At 35.5% G+C, this 18,910-nt stretch overlaps 1 protein-coding gene across 2 annotated transcripts in view; it reads right to left on the bottom strand.

Annotated features, from left to right (window-relative positions):
• Nucleotides 1-18,533, bottom strand: part of LOC128857062 (rho GTPase-activating protein 21) — a 180,231-nt gene extending 161,698 nt beyond the window's left edge. The window contains exon 1 of one of the 2 annotated variants that reach the window (XM_054092608.1): nucleotides 17,312-18,533. The gene's annotated coding sequence lies outside the window, so the exon portion shown is untranslated. The remainder of the gene's footprint in view (nucleotides 1-17,311) is intronic. The other variant, XM_054092609.1, reaches the window with a different exon arrangement.
• Nucleotides 18,534-18,910: the final 377 nt, after the last annotated feature.

Here is an 18,910-nt window from a genome sequence, read left to right as displayed (position 1 = left end):
ACAAGCCGATGGCCCTACCCATTGCACTGGCCTATTGCATCTAACCGGATTTGAGTTCGGGTGGAGCTTTTGGCAAACGCAGCAGAAATAGACTTTAGTTCCAGGGTTAGGCTCGATACCAGCCCTGAGAACAAGTGTTTGGATCAACCTTCATAGCGTAGAGTTGCTTCAGTGATGATAGACGGGATTGCAGTCCAGTGCACGAATCAGGGTTTGTATACAGGTTGTCATGAGCATGGAATATTGGGATGTGATCCTAATGCATTCAATTGGTTCATCATTTCCTACACTACAAATTCAAATGAGATCCAGCACAAGTTGGCCTTATCTATTAAAGAAGCCTAAGAAGAGGCGGCCGCTGTAGCTGGATAGGTCGGTGCGTGACTGCCATTCGAAAGTGCACGGGTTCGAATCTTCGAGCATGAAACAGCAAAATGACAAAAAGTTTTTTCTAATAGCCGTCGCCCCCTCGGCAAGCAGTGGCAAACCTCCGAATGTATTTCTGCCTTGAAATGCAGAAAAACATCTGCCGTTCGGAGTCGGCTTATAACTTTAAGTCGCTCCATTTGTGGGCCAACATCAAGACACACACCACAAATAGGAGGAGGAACCTTGTCAAACACCCAATAAAGTGTATAAGCGCCAGAAGTTATTAGAAATTTTTAGTTCTCAGTCTTACGGAATATTGCGCCAATAGTCATAGTGTTTGTACGTGTGTATAAGTATTAAATATGTTATCCTTCTTAATATGTACAGCTGTGTTCAAAATAATAGGAGTGCCAAGAATTACCAAGTTTTAAATGTTTTTTTAAAACTAATTTTTTTAATTTAATTTATTTTTTTTTTTATTATTATTTTTTTTTATTTTATTTTTTATTTAATTTAATTCATTTTTTTTAACTTTATTTCTTATTTAATTTAATTTATTTTTTTTATTATTATTTTTTTTAATTTTATTTTTTATTTAATTTTTTTATTTTGTTTTTTTTTTTTCTTATTTTATTTCTTTATTACATTTTTTTTAATTTTTTTTTTTTTTTAATTAATTTTTTTTTTTTAATTTTTTTAGTTTTTACAAAAGAATAGTGCTCTAAACTGTGTAAAAATTAATTTTTTTAATTTATTTTTTTTTCAATTTTTTTTTTTATTTTTTTTGTTAAATTTTTTTTTTGTTTAATTTTTTTTTTAATTTAATTTTTTTTATTTAATTTCGTTCGATTATTATTCAATTTTTCTTATTCAATTTTTTTTTGTTTTCACAAAAGAATAGTGCTCTAAACTGTGCAAAAATTAATTTTTTTTAATTTAATTTTTTTTGTTTGATTTTTTTTTTTGCAAAATTTTTTTTTTGTTTAATTTTTTTTTGTTTAATTTTTTTTTAATTTAATTTTTTTTATTTAATTTCTTTCGATTATTATTCAATTTTTTCTTATTCAATTTGTTTTTAGTTTAGTTTACAAAAGAATAGTGCTCTATACTGTTAAAAGTTCGTCGAAATTTAACTAATTTTAATAAAAAATTTTCCATACTTTAATCACAATTTTTAGAAAACTTCAAGCTATGCAGTTTTATATCCCATTCAATTTAGTTTAAAAAAGCCCAAGTTTGAGGTCGGTCAAAAATCGCGTGCTTTTTGGCAATTTTTTTTTGCATACGATGTTGGTAATTTTTTTTTCCATATTTAGTACATTTTCATTCGGTAGACTTTTATATGCAAAAAGCTTTTACTTTTTATACTATAAAATTGCACAGCAAAAGTTTTTCAAAAAATTCTGAATGAAAGGTTTAAATTTTGATGTATTTTTTTATTTTTGTTGTTTTGTTTTTTCTTTTGCTTTTTTGTTGTATTTTTTGTTCTAGTATTTTTTTGTTCTTTCATTTTTTTTTGTATTTTTTGTTGTATTTTTTTTGTATTTTTGTTTTGTTTTTGGAAATCCGTTAATCTTTGCACTGATGTTGAAGTCGCTCCAAAATTGGGAATTCAGAAATTTATTTATTTTTGCATACAATGTTCGGAATTTATTTCCATATGAAGTACGATTTCATTCGGTAGTATTTTATATTTAACCTGTTAACCGGGGAATTAGCTATTGCTCAACTCGTTTCAGAATGGGGACTTTTTCTTCGCAGCGATAAGTAATATCACACCTCAAATAATAAAGGAATATCGTTTTTAACTTATGTTTTTTATTTATTTTGATAAAATATTTTATAATTCAAATGTATTCAATATATATAACCACTTTAAGATTTAATAGATAAGAACAACGTAGAACGTAATGCGTTCAATATATTACGATTAATTTCCATGACGAAAAATTTCGTCATGCCCATTGCAGAAGGCTTAAGGCTTTAGGTTAAGAAGCTTTTACTTTTTATACTATAAAATTGCATAGCAAGAGTTTTTCGAAAAATTCTGAATGAAAAGTTGGAGATCTTAATGTATTTTTTTGTTTTTGTTGTACATAGTTTGTTGTTTTTGTTGTTGTTTCTTTATGTTGCTATCGTTGTTGTTGTTGTTGTTTCTTTATGTTACTATCGTTCTTGTTCCTTCTTTTTGTGGTTGTTGTTCCTTCCTTGTGTTGTTGTTATTCCTTCTTTTTGTTGTTCCTTCTTTTTGTTGTTGTTGTTTCTTCTTTTTGTTGTTGTTGCCTCTTTTGTTGATGTTGTTGTTGTTGCTTTTTGTTTCTTTTTTGTTGTTGTTTGTTTTTCTTTTATGAGGTTTTTAGTTGTAAATGCAAGTCATACTGTTCATCAACGACGAGCGTGAGAGGTGCAATTGGTGGGCACGACGACGAGTTGAGGTGGACGGCTCTTCAACCACACTATCGCGAACAGCAGCAATATCCTGCAGTACGAGCTATACGAGCTGGCACTGGTGTTTTCACATCTCCTACAAACCCGGTTTGCTCAAAATTTTGCACAATTTTTTCGATTATACGCACATTTGGACGATTAAATTGACCGAAAAAATCACGAAGTGCGCGATATGCATTTTGATTTGAACGCCCGTTTTCATAATAAGCCTGAAAAACTTTACCGCGTTGTTCGATTGCGTATCTTTCCATAGTTCAAATTGAGTTAGTTTGAAATTGAAAAATGTCAAATGAAATGCAGAAAAAAACTTGACGTTTAGATGTGGTTCACATTCAACATCGGCCCTTGAAATTTAATTTTGATTTCGATTTTTGAAATTTGCACAAAGCTTGGAAATGCGAGTTATGTGGTTTTTAAGTAGATGGCACTATACTTTAAAAGAAAAATTTAAACACAAAAAAATTAAAAAAAGTTGGTAATTCGTTGCGCTCCCATTACTTTGAACACAACAATATATGTAATCATCAAGGACATTTTTGTAGATTTTACTTTTTAACATTTTGTAAACTAATATTTCCATATTTCGATATGGGGAACCTACACTCTTCAACCCGATATCTGTTGTTTACTGCATTTATGCTATTTGAGACATACAAACATAACAACAGCTGTGCGGCACGACAATAAAGTTATAAAAACAAATTTACTTTTCTCCCCATTAAATTCATAAATTTAAAACTATTACGGTTAATTGACATCTTTTTTTGTTGGCATTCCATTTTTTCGTCTGAGTTTGCTACCACAGCCGATAACAACGAGCTCTCCTTTTGCTATGGTACAGCTATGACCATGACATACATACATATTTAGCATGAAATGTGATATGATTTCGTTGATAAAAATTTGCTGAAAACGCTCATTAGAGCCGACACCTGGCTTGTTAAGGCTACTATGTACTACGGCGTGGCTTATAAGGAGAACATGTGTTGTGACATGTTGAACATGAAAAGGTAAAAATACCTAAATTTGTATTGAATTGCCTTATTGTGGATTTCTTTTGTGCATATTTGTTGCCTTGAGTTTTGGCAATTCTGTATTGAAGTTTTAATTCCCAATTTTCATGCTTGCCGATTTTACTTATTTTTTTTATCATTGATTTACTTTAATCCTTTGTTATATTTTTTATGTAATAATTCATAATACCACTACACATGTAATTTCTTCAGCACCGACTTATGGTTGGATACTTTTTTTTATTTTTTTTTTTTTCATTTGCTTATCTTGATTTTTTTTCGTTTTGCATAGAAGGGTCTTATCAACAATTTTTTGATAGGCGAATATTTTTGTTTAAGTATGTAAGTTATTGGCTTGATATGTGAAGCTTCTGAGTACAGCGACACTTCTTAAAATCGCGCTATTCTAACAAAGGTGGTGGTACCTAGTATATAAAGTTTTGAAATACAGAAAACTTTCTTTGAAGTGAATGAAGTGATGTTCCCACGACAGTCGGTTCTATGTGACCGAAACGCCCCGGATTTATATCCGGCCAAGGACTGTCACCTCAGCAGCATTCCCCGTCTATGTATGCGGAATGTTTATGCTGCTACAACAACAACATGTTGTGTGTTTACACTTCATTGAATAATCATAGCACAGGGACTTATTGACAAGTTTTTCCCATTCCTTTGTTTCTCATTTAATTTTAATAATTTTTTTATATTGTAGAAATATAGTTACTTCTGCTACAAAAACTATGTAAATGCAAGTATCAAATTTTGTGCAAAATAAAACAAAAAAAAACCATCAAAAAATTGTCAACAACATTTCACGCCCTTTACAAGAATTTTAAGAAAAATTTGGAGTACGCAGTTTTATAGCCAAAAGAATTTTGGTATAATAAAGTGCAAATTTGAAGGAGCTCAAAAATTGCGTTAATTATGAAATTTTTTTGCTGATGGTGTTGGCTTTTTTTCACATAAAAAATGTCAGCATTCGTTATATGAAGAAAATGCATAGTAGGACCGCCAACAAAAAAAAAATTATAAAAAATCAATGCGATTTTTGAAGCCACTAGAAACTTGCACTTTATTAAAAACCAAAATTAAATGTGTGTGAGTTGGCAGAATGGGCTATACACCACCTGGGCGAAAGAGGAGGTCTTATGATATTTCCTATACTTTGCTCCCAGTTAAGGACCATAGTAGGAAGTTCAGCGAGCAATTCCTGCAGGGATGCTAATACAGGGTCAACTCTGCAAACGCTTTCTGTAGGCTGCGCCACCTCCCATGCATGTCAGGAAGCATCTCGTCGACTTAACTGACGAGATCCAGTACCTTACCCAACACCCACTGGACCTTCGAGTATATAGGCAGGCTGTAAACGGCCCTCATCGGACGTCTCTTACCACCTTTTTAAACTCTCGCCCACTGAATGCCGCGACATCTAGACACGTTCCCACGACAGTCGATATAAAGGCATACCCTTACAAACGTGTAAGCTACTTATCTTTGAGGAAGCGAGCGAAAGCAGCGCACAAAAGATGACGTAATGTAACCACCTGCAGAATCGCCCGACAATTGTGGCCCACTTTCAATGCTAAACGTACTGAAGCTCTTCTTAGCTGAGATAAGCACAGTCTTAGCACACTGATTTCAGTTATTACGGGGCACCCAGAGGATGGGTATGCAAACACATGACTTCCGCAGAAGTTGTCTAGGCGAGAAAGAGGAAGAGACGATCTCGCACCTTGCACGCCGGAAAAAAGAGCTCTTATATACCGTATGAGTCAAAACGGAAAAAGCTATGCAGAAATAGTTGAAATGAGTTTTGGAAAAACATACTTTGGACCGACGAAACCAAAATTAATAACCAAAGGGGAAAACTATTGTACGTAGTCCAAAAAATCAAGCGCTAAATCCTAGGTTCACAAATAAGACGATTAAACACGGCGGCGGTAGCATCACGGTTTGGGGAGCTTTTTCCTGGCATGGTGTTGGGCCGATTGTTCGCGTGGTTGATAAAATGGATAGATTTCAGTATCTGGATATACTCCAGAATAAAATAGAGACATTTGTGTTTGAGTTTATGCCATTAAATTGAACATTTATGCAGGACAATGATCGTAAGCATACTGCAAAGACAGGGAAGCAATGGCTCAGAAGACAAAAAATTATTGTACTGGATTGGCCGGCGCAGAGCTCTGATCTCAATCCAATAAAAAATTTGTGGAATGACGTTAAGATCGAAATCGCTAACAAAAATTTTAAAAATTTTGATGATTTGTGGGTCGTAGTTGAGGGGGCTTGGTACTCGATTCCAAAGGAAAGATGCCACAAGCTTGTAGAAAGCATGAAGCGACGGCTTGCTGAAGTTGTTATTGTTGTAGCAACATAGACATTCCCCATTATTACATACCGGGAATGCTGCTGGAGTGACAGTCCTTGGCCGGATATAAATTCGGGTCGTTTCGGTAACGTAGAACCGACTGTCGTGGAAACGCCGACTGTCGTAGGCTTGAAGAAGCAATCAAAAACGGTGGATATAGTACAAAATACTAAACTGGTAAAACAATATTATTACTTAACTATCTGATTTGTTTACTATTTTTGCTTTTATTTGGAATTTTTCAGGATGTGCGATTTATGAGTCCACGAGGACACATCTCCTCAAGCGACTCGAAACGCGTTCCCCGGAGTAGTCTCTTGAGTTTTGGGAATAGCCAGAAGTCACACGGAGCCAAATCAGGCGAATACGGTGGTTGCGGAACGATATGCGTGGAATTTTTGGCGAAATGGTCACGAAGAACGAGTGCAGTGTGAGACGGTGCATTATCGTGATGCAAAAACCAAGAGTTGTTGGCCCATAATTCTGGTCTTTTTAGACGAATTACTTCACGTAAACGACGCATAACGCTCAAATAATATTCCTTATTAGTTTGGCCAGGTGGAAGGAATTCATAGTGCACCACACCACGAAAAACGAAAAAAACTGTCATCATGACCTTTATTTTTGAACGACCTTGAAGTGCTCTTTTCGGTCTGGCCTCGCCTTTAGCACGATATTCGCTTGATTGGTCGGTTGTTTCAGGGTCGTAAGGCAATGTAATGATGCATTTGAGCTTGTCCTGATAGTCTGAAAGCATTCTTTCACACACATCAACGCGACGACTTTTTTCCAAGAAATTGAGAGTTTTCGGTACCGAACGAGATTTGACTTTTCGTCTGCCCAAATGGTATTTCAAAATGGTTTTCACAGATCCTTCTGATATTCCGATCATATCAGTAAGGTCTTTAACAGTCAACCGAGGGCTTTTGAGCACTAACTCGTTCACTTTATTGACGTGTTGGTCATCTGCTGACGTCGATGGTCGTCCGGAGCGCTCCACGTCCTCTTTGAAGTCTTTGTACCACTTATAAACATTTTTCTGCGACATGGTCGAATCACCAAATGCCTTCTGCATGCTAAACGTTTCCGCAGCCGAAATTTCATTCTGCTAACAAAATTTGATAGCACTTCTCTGCTCAATCAAATAAGACATTGTAAAAATCGAAAAATGCACTTTTGGTCGTTTGGTAAACACAAGCGTAAATATATTCACATGAAAGTTGGCCCAGATGTTATTAACAGTGCTGCCAACTCATGAAAAAAATAACCAGAGCGAAATTTTAATCCCGCAAAGTTTGACAAATAAATTCACCTCACCTTACTTTTTGCCCACAGTAGTATATGACCATGGCTGTATGTTTGCCAACGCAACGGTCTTAAGAATCTTCCAACGGCTGTATGTTAAGGCCATCAACGAAAAATAGAGAAAAAGGGAAAAAAGCGAAGAAGTGCTCAGTAGTTTTCACTTTATCCTAATATTTTCAAGTATTGCGCCCACGTGCCAACTAGCGAATTCGTTCCAATTTTTATGCTTATTTCAAATTTTATCTGAGTTGTGCTGAATATTTCAAGCCGCTGGTTTATCTGGAATTTGGTATGAAATCGATCATAAAATTTGTACTGAATAGACGCGAATGAAAGCGACCTAATAAAAAATATTTTAAAATAGGAATTTTTTTATGCAAACAGCAACATTTGAAGTCAGTGAAATTTGCTGCTGCGCCATTGTCGTCTTATCAAACCTTCTGGGATATCGCATTTATTTATTATTTACATTTTTGTTTGCGTGTTGATAAAAAGCTATTTATATGTGTGTATATGTATGTATGTATGTGAGTATGTATGTATGTTTGTATTTAGGTGTACATGTAAGTTTGTATATATGTACATATGCACACATTTACATACATTTGTTGGTATTTTTTGCAAATAGTCGGCAAACAACACCTCCTCACACTAATGGTTGAGTAATAACAACAAAAAAAATATATATAAAATAAATACAAATAAAAAGCACAGAAAGCTGCACAAAAATTCATAAACAACCAAACAATCGACGAGAAAGAAAACAAGAAATAAAAAAAAAAATAGTGAAAGATCCATTATCGATAGAAAAACCTTCAATCAAACAAACAACAAACCCACCGACCTGCCTGCTTCTCCGCTTGACTCCTTAACTGACTGGCTGTGTGACTGACTGTACTGTACATCGTTTTACAATTAACAATTAAAAATTTAATGTCCGCATTGCTAGTTGCTGTTTATTTTCGGCCTCATGACACTTGGCGGAAATAAGAGAAAGGCGAGAAGCGGCAACACCGAGTACCAGTACGTAGAAGCGTTTCAAGCGACTACAATAAAGACAATGCGAACTAAAGAAGAAACCTACAAAATAAAAGAACAGCTTTTTCGTGCTGCTGGGCGCTGCTCCAATGCGTCTGATACTGCCTATTAGCCGGCTAGTTTGCCAGCGCTGTGCAGTTGTTATTCTTGTTCTGCTGCTGCTGCCGCTGTTGTTGTTACTTTGTTGTAACTGAAATCATTCTTTTACTGCTGATGTTTTCTGTCAGTGTCAGTTTTGCGCGCTTCCTTGAAAGGCAAAAGCCGGACGAGATTTTTTTTTTCTTCCTTGCCTTCCCTCATAAGCTACAACAATATATTGAGGCCAACCACCAGCCAGCACGCACAACCAGTTCGAACCAAACCCAGCCGCTTTGGAGGCAGTCAGTCAGAGACCAAACGATGGCCAGCAGCAATAAAGCAAAATGCTTTACATTGCATAAGCAAACGGCCCGGCTGGCTTCTTACGCTTTTCCACAAATACGCAAGCAAACGGGTGTGTGTGTGTATGTATGTATGTATGTATATATGTATGTAGGTATGTATGTATGTATATATGTATGTAGGTATGTATGTATGTATATATGTATGTAGGTTTGTATGTATGTATGTATGTACGGGTACTACAAAGTATATTGCGCGCGTATATAGAGCGTATTGTGTTTGTTGTTGCTGTTATTGGTGTTTAAGTTTGTGCCAGTGAATGGCGGCCAACAGGATTTCCTAGTATGGCGAGCAGCAAAGCGAAAGCAAGCTTATTAAGGAAGTGGAGCCGGGAATGTGTGAGGACTGTGAGTGAATACCAAGCAATAACGCAGTATTTCGAGGGTAAAACAAAATTATGCGTTGGAGGACAACATTAATGGCCAGCCTTACCGCTGCCACCGCCGTCACCACCACCACCACCACCATCACAACTAAAGCACATTTCCACAGTCGTCGTGTGAGCATAATGTCACCAAAGCCAAAAGGGGTGGGTGTTGTTGGGTGTACTGAGTTGATTTAGTTGGTGCTGGCGTTTGTGTTGCTGTTGGTGTTGGTCTACATTGTTGGCGACACTAGACTTGTTCGCTACGGCTTTGATGATGTTGATAATGATGGCGACACAGCTTAGCAAGTGCCTCAATGGCTGAAGGTTGAACGGTGAGCGTCGAAGTAGCGCAGACATTGACACTGGCAGGTATGCGCCTTGTGGTGTGTGGAGCTACTTAAGAGATCGCCCCCCTTTCCTTCTGCGTTCATATGTACACATGATTGTAGTGGGGCTAGCGACGATGGTAGGCGGCGGCAAAATATCGATCGGTAGTTTAAATGACGTAGCGAACTGCGTGCGCCCTTCCACCCGCGTTCGGCAGACAAGCAGTCAGCAGGCGCCTTTTACTTCGTTTTGCGGATTTTCCTTCGCTCACTATTGATGCCAATTTGGCGTATTTGGTACGATTAATAGTATAAATTTTGGAATTCATATAAAAATCAGAAATTATCTATTGGAGTGCAGCATGGCAGCAGAAATAGTTCACGGCCCTATCGTCCTGTGATATCAAATCCTCTCACTGGTACTTGAGTGTAACGAGAAATTTCATCTACTAGGAATTCACAACTGCATCCGTCTAATTTGGGTCCCAGTACACAGGGGTATAATTGGATTGAAATAGCGAACGCATTGGTGAGAGTGACTGCGGCCTCGTCTTTAATAGGGCCCGAGCCCTTCCTGGCTATAGAAAAAAAACACCATCAAGGAGAAGCTCAGGAGTGAAGAGCTAGGACTAAGGGCGGTTTGCTAACACTGAGAGGGTACAACTCCAACTGCAGACTGCGAAGTCACCTGCATATGTTCGGGATTTAGAATACGGACTCTTGCCGTTTCTGCGGCCAATCTTAGGAGACTCCAATGCACCTTTTCCTGGAATGCAGCGCTATAACGTGAAAAAGGTTGAGACATCTTGGCCAATTACAGCCAGAAGCAAGGCATATACGCGCAATCCAACCCAGCTCTATCCTGACTTTAATAAGGGAACTGGGCTGGACGTGGTACTGTGATGAGTAGAAGGCACAAAAGACCATGACGAGGTCGAAGAGCAAACCTCTCAAAGAATCTTATCTAATCTTTGGCTATCCTAAAATCGGTATTTTAATAGATGTACTGGGGTGAAACCAAATATAATTTGAGAAACGAAATATTTTCAACAGTAGAAAAAACTGAAAGCAGAGCTAGTTTTCCGACTATAAAGTCAACTTGGGCGATGAGCGACTGGCTGCTTTATGCATTACGAGAGCGCTAAGAACGACTCCAACGGCGGCCCTCGATTACATACTTCACGCAGCACACATAGATCTTTTTGCGGATAGTCTTGCAAGGAAATCTGCAGGAAGATTAAAAGAACTAAATGAAATCTCATACAAGCCCTATGGACATAGCTCAATAAACCAGAAGAATATAGTCAATATGACTCCGGTTCTTACACGAGAAAAATCAAGTTCAAGATAGGCGCTGGGATATACTGTACAGAGTTAGACCTAAGGACCAGTGGCATAAGCTCCCAGATCACTGCAGCGTATTCCAGGCTGAGGTCTTCGCAGTAGGAAAGGCAGCAGTCCTAGCTTGAGATACTACTGCGACCAACTTCAAGCAATTACATCGATTAGTATAACGTCCAAGATCGATTTTCAGAGCAGGGAGGCAGTAGAAAGGCTGGCAGCGAGTTGTAAGCAACATTGCTTTTAGGTTCCAGACTATAAGGGCATTGAAGGGATCTAGACGAAAACATGATCAGAAAGTTCAGAACAAGATGGAAGATGATTGTATAGCAAATTTGGCCGTGAAAGAATGGATTTACTGTGTCGTCGTTTCGGTGACGCAATTTATCTTTCGTCTCGGACCAGCGGATTGGCCACCAAGATCGTGTGATATCACACCTTTTGACTTTTATTTGTGTTATTTGAGGAGATATGTAAAGTCTAAAAGATTTGTGGATAAACCAGCTTCGATTGAAACATTAGAAGCCAACATTACTAAAGTTATTCACGACATACGGACCGAAGTGATCCATTCATAATTGGTAATTACGGATGGCCGTTGTTGTTTTTGTTGTTGTAGCAGTATAAACATTCCCCGTGCATATACGAGGAATGCTGCTGAAGTGAAAGCCCTTGGCTGGATATAAATCCGGGTCGTTCCGCTTACGTAGAATCGACTGTCGTGTGAACGCTACGTATGGCCGTATTACGGCGCAGTTGCGGCCAAGATTTGAAAGAGAAAAAAATAGATGTGATGAATGATTCAAAAATAATAAAGATTGTCCAATCAATTTGAATTTTTCTTGTTTTACTTCAATTTAAAATCCGATGCCTCTAAATTGATCACCTTTTATTTCTTTACTTCTAACTTTCGAATAAGATAAAGGATTGGCAAGGTCCCACAAAGAATTTAAACTGCGATATATTTTTTTTATCAAATTCTTTCATTCAGCGAATTCTGATATTTTTGTTTCGAAAAATTCAGCTATTTACAAAAACAAAATCGTATATATATACAATCTTCTGTATTCTAGTAAACCACGCGTAATAGGGGAGTTTCTCAGCAATATCGTGAAACCTCTATACTTAGCTATGAACATACACACATACATATGTACATACCTATGTAAGTACATATTCCGCATCGTTCGTGGCAATACATTTGTACTTCCTTTCTAATATTATTTGCCAATAAACGAGCATAGAAAACAATAGTAGCTTAATCATGTTGCTGCAACATACAATTTCAGCTTCAATGCCAAATGCAACAAAATTTTTAATAAGCTTATAATGAAATTACAGTGCTTTGCACAGCCTTTGGACACAAAACAATTTGCGTTTTGTAATGGCACAGGTACTTTAAAAATTTACATACAATTATGAACAAAAACACACCTCAATATTTACGGTCATATTCGTAGAAAATAAAACAGATTTAGTCTTTATAAGTAGAAAAATTCCATGGAAATATAATTTTACAAAGCGTTGCAAATATTTTAATTTATATCTACGAGGCCATTAGAAAAGAATAAACCAAGAAACGTGATTTGAAATAGGATAGATTAGTAACCGAGGGAAAATAGCTTAGATTTATAATCAAATTTCGGTTAACAACTATTTAAGTTAATTTTTTAAAGCAGCCGGTTGCTTTCGAAGTGAAAATAGTGTTGGGAAATGTAATAAGAAAGGCGCATACGCTCAGTCCAACCCAGCTCTATCTTAAGTTTAATAAGGGAACTGGGTCTGGAGGAAGTAATGTGATGAGCAGAGGGCACAAAAAACTATAAGGTCGAAGTGTAAACCTCCAATAAATCTAAATCAAAATATAAATCTTCTTCTTCTTTTTAATTGGCGCGATTTCCGCTTACGCAATTTTGGCGGGGTTTAACAAAGCGTGGTGGTGTTGTTGTTGTAGCAGCATAAACATTCCCCATATTTACATACGGGGAATGCTGCTGGAGTGACAGTCCTTGGCTGGATATAAATCCGGGTCGTTTCGGTAACGTAGAACCGACTGTCGTGGAAACGATTCTCGTGCTAAGCGGCGCAAGTTGGGCAGCTCAAGTGAAGCCAAGTCCTTTAGGAATCTAGGATAAGTAACGCATTGCCAAATATTATTACAGTATAATCTCGATAATTCGGACAATTAAATACCAGAGGTTGTCCGAAATATCGAATTTTCCGGATTATCGAGTGGGTAAAAAATTTAATAGAAATCAGTAGACCAGTAATCAAATAAAATAAACTTTTATTTAATCTTAAATTGATTAATATTCAATGAGTTATATGTACATATATTAGTTTTTATTCGGCCGTAAAATAATTCAATATATTCGTTTGCCGCAATTTTGTTTCATTTCTCTTTCTAAATGCAATATCTCTGAGACTCACAAGTTTTAAAAAGTCTCCGGATGAAAATTCCTGTTCCTCTGCATATTTAATACAACTATCGAATGCGACAATAGCTTGAGAGTGCGAAATTTTAGGATCTTGACTTTCATTTTCGTCAAGACTGCTGTTCTCGTTATCTTCTTCCTCAATCTCGTTGATATCGAAATCAGTGTCGTCATTCAACCACTCAGTAATCTCGTTATCATTATATACATCAGGGGATATTTCAACAAGAAGATCAATTATTTTAGTTGAGCTGCTGCGCCGTAGCATCGCAAGAGGCAAATCATCATCTGAGTCCCATTCTTCGTCATAAAGAATTTTGTTAAAACATTTTCTGAGCACGCGTTCATCCACATTTTTCCAAGCATTAGACGATAAAAAAGCCACATGTCTTAATGTAAAGTTTTTTAAAGATTCCGGGAGATTGCCCGTTGGGCTGGACAAAAGTAGAGACAAAAAACTCTTCCGATAGTTTGTCTTTAAAATTCGGATAGCATTTTGGTCCATTGGCTGTATAAGAGCCGTGCAGTTTGGTGGCAAAAACATAACATATATGTCCTTATCGACATCCGACAGTGATTGGGGATGGCAAGTTGCATTGTCTAGCAGTAAAATGGCTTTGGCTGGTAAATTCTTTTCCTTTAAGTAACGCTTTACTTCTTTAACGAATGAGTTTTCAAACCAATTTTTAAAGATTTGCTCTGTCATCCAAGCATTTTTGGTAAGGGGGTTTTTGGCTTTCCCTATCATGAACAATGGAAGTTTATGTTCTCCGGTTGCATTACAGCAAACTAGAAGTGTTACTCTTTCTTTTCCAATTTTGCGCCCGGGTGCGGATTTTTCATTATGCAATGCAAGGGTTTTTTCTGGAAGTTTTCTCCAAAACTAAGCAGTCTCATCTGCATTATAAACCTGATCATACGTAATGCCCATTTCTGCAATTTTCTTTCGCAATTTTTCAATAAAGGGTAGCACAGCAGTAGAATCATTGGAAAGTTTTTCGCCAGATATTTTTAAGAATTTAATTCCATATCGGGAGCGAAAATTAATATACTAAACCAACTATTACTAGCTACAAATTCTACACTTTGTCCGTAAATTTGGGAACAGAATTGTTTGGCCTCTTCTTTGATGATTTCCGAGGAAATCGGTGCATTGTTTCGTCTTGTGTTTACAAACTATTTATACAAGTGGTCTTCCATCTTTTCAAACTCCACAGGTCGCATAGTTTTACGCTTTCCAAGGCCACATTCTGTTCTAGCAATGTAACTGCAAAATATAATCAAAGGAGTGTAAACTCTTCTTACAAAATGTTTTCGTTTTTTACCTATCAATCTTTAATCCACTTGATTTTATGTCCGAAATTGTAGATTTACCTACATTGTATTGCGCAGCTAGCTGTCGAATTGACTGTCCTTCACTTAGTTTCTTAAGAACTTCTTTTTTCTGGTCTATCGTTAAAAACGTATGTTTTTTCTTAGCTGCTGGTGCCATAGTTAAATTTATACAGTCCACAGTTAAAGAAATTATGGAGTTAATGTTTGAAATTAGCTACTGAACTACACGTTACGCAAATATGCTTATGAATATGAACTAGGAGGCTGACGAGCACTTAAACGCACTATTCACGCAAAGTAGTTAGCAGGGGAGTCCCCTTTATAAAATAAAATAAAAAATAACGGAATTCCTTTTTATTTCAGCATATTCACTGGAAAATAAAGAAGTGTCCGAATTTTAGAGTTACATGAATACGTGGTGTCCGGATTACAGAGACTTCAATAGAAAACGTTTTGGTGTCCGGATTACCGCGCTGTCCGAATTATCAAGTGTCCGAATTACCAAGATTAGACTGTATTTCTGGTGCAAAAATTCAAAATTACAATTTAAAAAAAAATTTAAAAAGAATAAAAAAAAATTACAAAAAATTAAAAAAAAAAAAAAATATTTAAATAAAAAAAAATTTTTAAATAATATAAAAAAAAAAATAAAAAAAAAATAAAAAAAATTAAAACAAAATAAAAATATGCAAATTAAAAATAAAAAAAATACAAATTAAAAAATAAAAAAAATTCGAATTAAAAAAAATTCAAATTAAAAAATAAAAGATTTTAAAAAATTCAAATAAATAAATAAAAAAAAATTGTTTAATTCAAATAAAAAAATTAAAAAAATATAAAAAAATTAAAATAAAAAAATAAAAAAAATTCAAATAAAATAATAAAGAAAAATTCAAATAAAAAAATAAGAAAATATTCAAATTAAAAAAAATTAAAAATTAAAAAATAAATCAAATTAAAAAAAGAGTCCAATTAAAAAAAAAAATAATAAATAGAAAAAATCAAATAAAAAAATGCGTTTTAACACTTCGTTGGACACCTTTTTTAAAACTGTTGGGTTAAAAACACGGGTCTTGTCTTCCTTTTTTTCGTACTGTTCGAGTATCCTTTTTGAAAGCTAATATCCATAAATCTAAAAAAAAATTTTAATTTAGGAAGCTACCTAGAAGCTCAAGTCGCTAGCTGTAATGAAAATTAGTGAAATTCACATCCAAAGTCGAAAAAGTCTGGCCAAACGCGGGTGCCTAACGGAGGGTAAATATCATTGCATTCAAAGTAAGAATAGAGAAAAATGACAAACAACCATATGTATGTATGCATGTATATAAATTAGCAATTACGCGAGTTTAAAGGTTAATCCAAAACAAATTGGCAGTTGCAGCAAGCAAATTGCCACAAATGCTGGAAACCAAAAAACAAAAAAGCCTTTATTAAATATTACAAAATATTATATTCTGTTATTTTCATTATTTAATTGAATTAGGAAAAGCTGATGATGAAAAAGCTAATCAAAAAAATTATTATATAAAACCTTGGATTAGTTTTGTTTGCAGTCGCTCTGCATGTCTTTCGAATTATGCAACTTTGAATATACCGCTACTATGACGGAGTCAAGAGACGGCAATGCATTGCACAGCTGCAACAAACAATGTACCGCTTGATTTTGGACTGACAGACAGACACACAGTAAAACCAATGAACTATTTGACCGACGGACGATGGACGGTATATGAGAAGATGGGCACACACACACGCATACACAAATAGTGCATAAGTGCTAAGTATTATATGTGTGTATGAATGTATATATGTATGTATGTAAATATGTATGCACCAATACATACATACATACACACGTATTCAGATGGGTGGAATGAGTGATTTATTAGCACAGACAAAACATGCTACAAAATTATAAAACAAAGAAAGGTAATCAACAAAGACTGAATTGAGTTGCACTGAGCCAGCGCTGCAAGTCATGCACTACAGCATCTACTTCAAAGTCCAGCGCTGCATCCAATTTACAGTTGTTTGCTGTTTTCTATCTTTTTGTTACTGATTTTATTATTAGCAGCGATCAATGAACGTAAATACACCACGAACAAGATAACGATGAGTAACCACAGTGAATGTGACAGACAGACATCAGGCAAACGCATAAATTTCAATGCGATAATACATATGAAAAAAAAGTGAATTCAAAATATCACAACAAATTCGTAATAAGACAACAAATATGTAAGTAAGAAGAAGTCTTGAGCAGAGTGGAATGAACAACCACTACTTCAGAGCTCATTTTGTAGCAAAAAAATATAATATGAAAAATAGTTTAATCACCTAAAACGGAAGCAATAAAAATATCTAGCATATTTTTAGAAATAGAGACAAAAAACCTGCTCCTGCTCTACATAACGGAAACGCTTTCGCTTTTCACCTAGAAGCAGCCAAACTAAATTCATTCTGTACGAAAATTAGAGAAAACAGGCACTTGTCTGACATATGCAATGATTTAAATTACTTACCTCTACACCACTGCTCCTCTATTACAGAAGTTATGAAGATATATTCTGTAGTTCAATGCGTTCAATCCGTTAAAATATTCCTTTTCCTCATAAAAAATAAATTCCTATTGTAAATATACTCTGCTGTGTTGTTGCTTGCAAAATTTCCAGGGTGGCAAAAACTAACAGAAAAACACGAACAAAGTTTCGGTAAGGCGCTGACGAACTAAAAGTATGTGAATTGCAGCAGCACAGTGAAGGTTTCGCCTGCTTTTGGAAACAAATTTAGTTTTTATAGCAACAAGGCGCCAATGGCAAAATCAAAATTTCATAATTAATGCAGGTATGCATTCATTGTTTATAGATGGGAAGATGTTGACATAATGTTGATAATGATGTTGATGTTGATGACGAAATGGCCAACGACGATGACCTAGCCACCAATAATTGGGGGACGTTTGGACACTTTTTTTTCGCCTTACTTGCGGCGCACATTCACATTTGCCCTTTTCTTGCTGGTTCCTTCTTCCTTTACACTTTTCTTCTTTGGTCGATTTCTTGTATCAACGTCAATGCACGTTTAATATTTTTTTTTCTTCTTTTAGTTTCTACACACGCACAAATTTTTTTCGTATTTTATTAATTTAAACTTTTCATTTAATGTAATTATTGCAACGCAATCAGAAATCAACATAAATTCAGCATAACACTAAATATTCTAATAACTTTTTTGCACAGCTAGCAATTCTTTCACTTCTGCACTTATTCATTCGCCTCAATTCAATATTTGAGTGTGCACTTTTCCATTCTTCTTTCACATTCACTCGACGCAAGCAGCAGCAACAACATCGACGGCACTCGGTTCGGTTTGCTTTGACACTGGAAGCAGCGCGTTTGCTGACTTTGTTTTTGTCGTACTGCCACTACCTTCGCTGTTGGAAATAAGTACAGAGGAGCAACAGCAAAGTGATGGGAAAAAACGGTTAAAAAGTCCGCGCGGACTGGTACATGAATGCGCGAATACACGGATAGCGAAAATGGAAGAAATTTTTTCACACAACTTTCAGACCGGCTGGCATTATAAATAAACTTTCGCACTTTCTTCGCTCTACACACCAGATATATTTACAATTTATTGTTGCTAATATTTCTTATAATCCTGTTTCTGCTTTCATTTTCACTATGATTACTACTCGTTGAACTATCGAACTCGGCTAACCAGAAAGCACTTCAAATAACTTATTGGACGAAGGAAAATAGGGTTTATGTATTGTTCCGCTATTTTGGAAGTACGTACACATAAAGCAACCCTGCTTTGCAAATAATTATATCGCATGTACAAAAACAAATAATACAAACAAAATTACAATAATGTTTTACATATATAAATATACAATATATATTTTTTTTTTTAGTTTATAATTAAGTAATATAAATATTTTTTGTAGATATTGCTGATATTGTGAAGTATTTTATTAACAACGAAATTAAATTCATTCATCTAACCATTATGCTCGGCAACACTAATTGCTTGAGATGCCCTAATGTGTTCATAAAGCTGGTAATATTTTGTCATAGAAACGTCAATAATATTGCGCTCAGAAGGTATCATGTCAATAT

This window comes from Anastrepha ludens, chromosome 3, assembly GCF_028408465.1.
Source record: "Anastrepha ludens isolate Willacy chromosome 3, idAnaLude1.1, whole genome shotgun sequence".
In the NCBI taxonomy this organism is placed as follows: Eukaryota; Metazoa; Arthropoda; class Insecta; order Diptera; family Tephritidae; genus Anastrepha; species Anastrepha ludens.
This window is presented reverse-complemented; position numbering and strand designations above follow the sequence as displayed.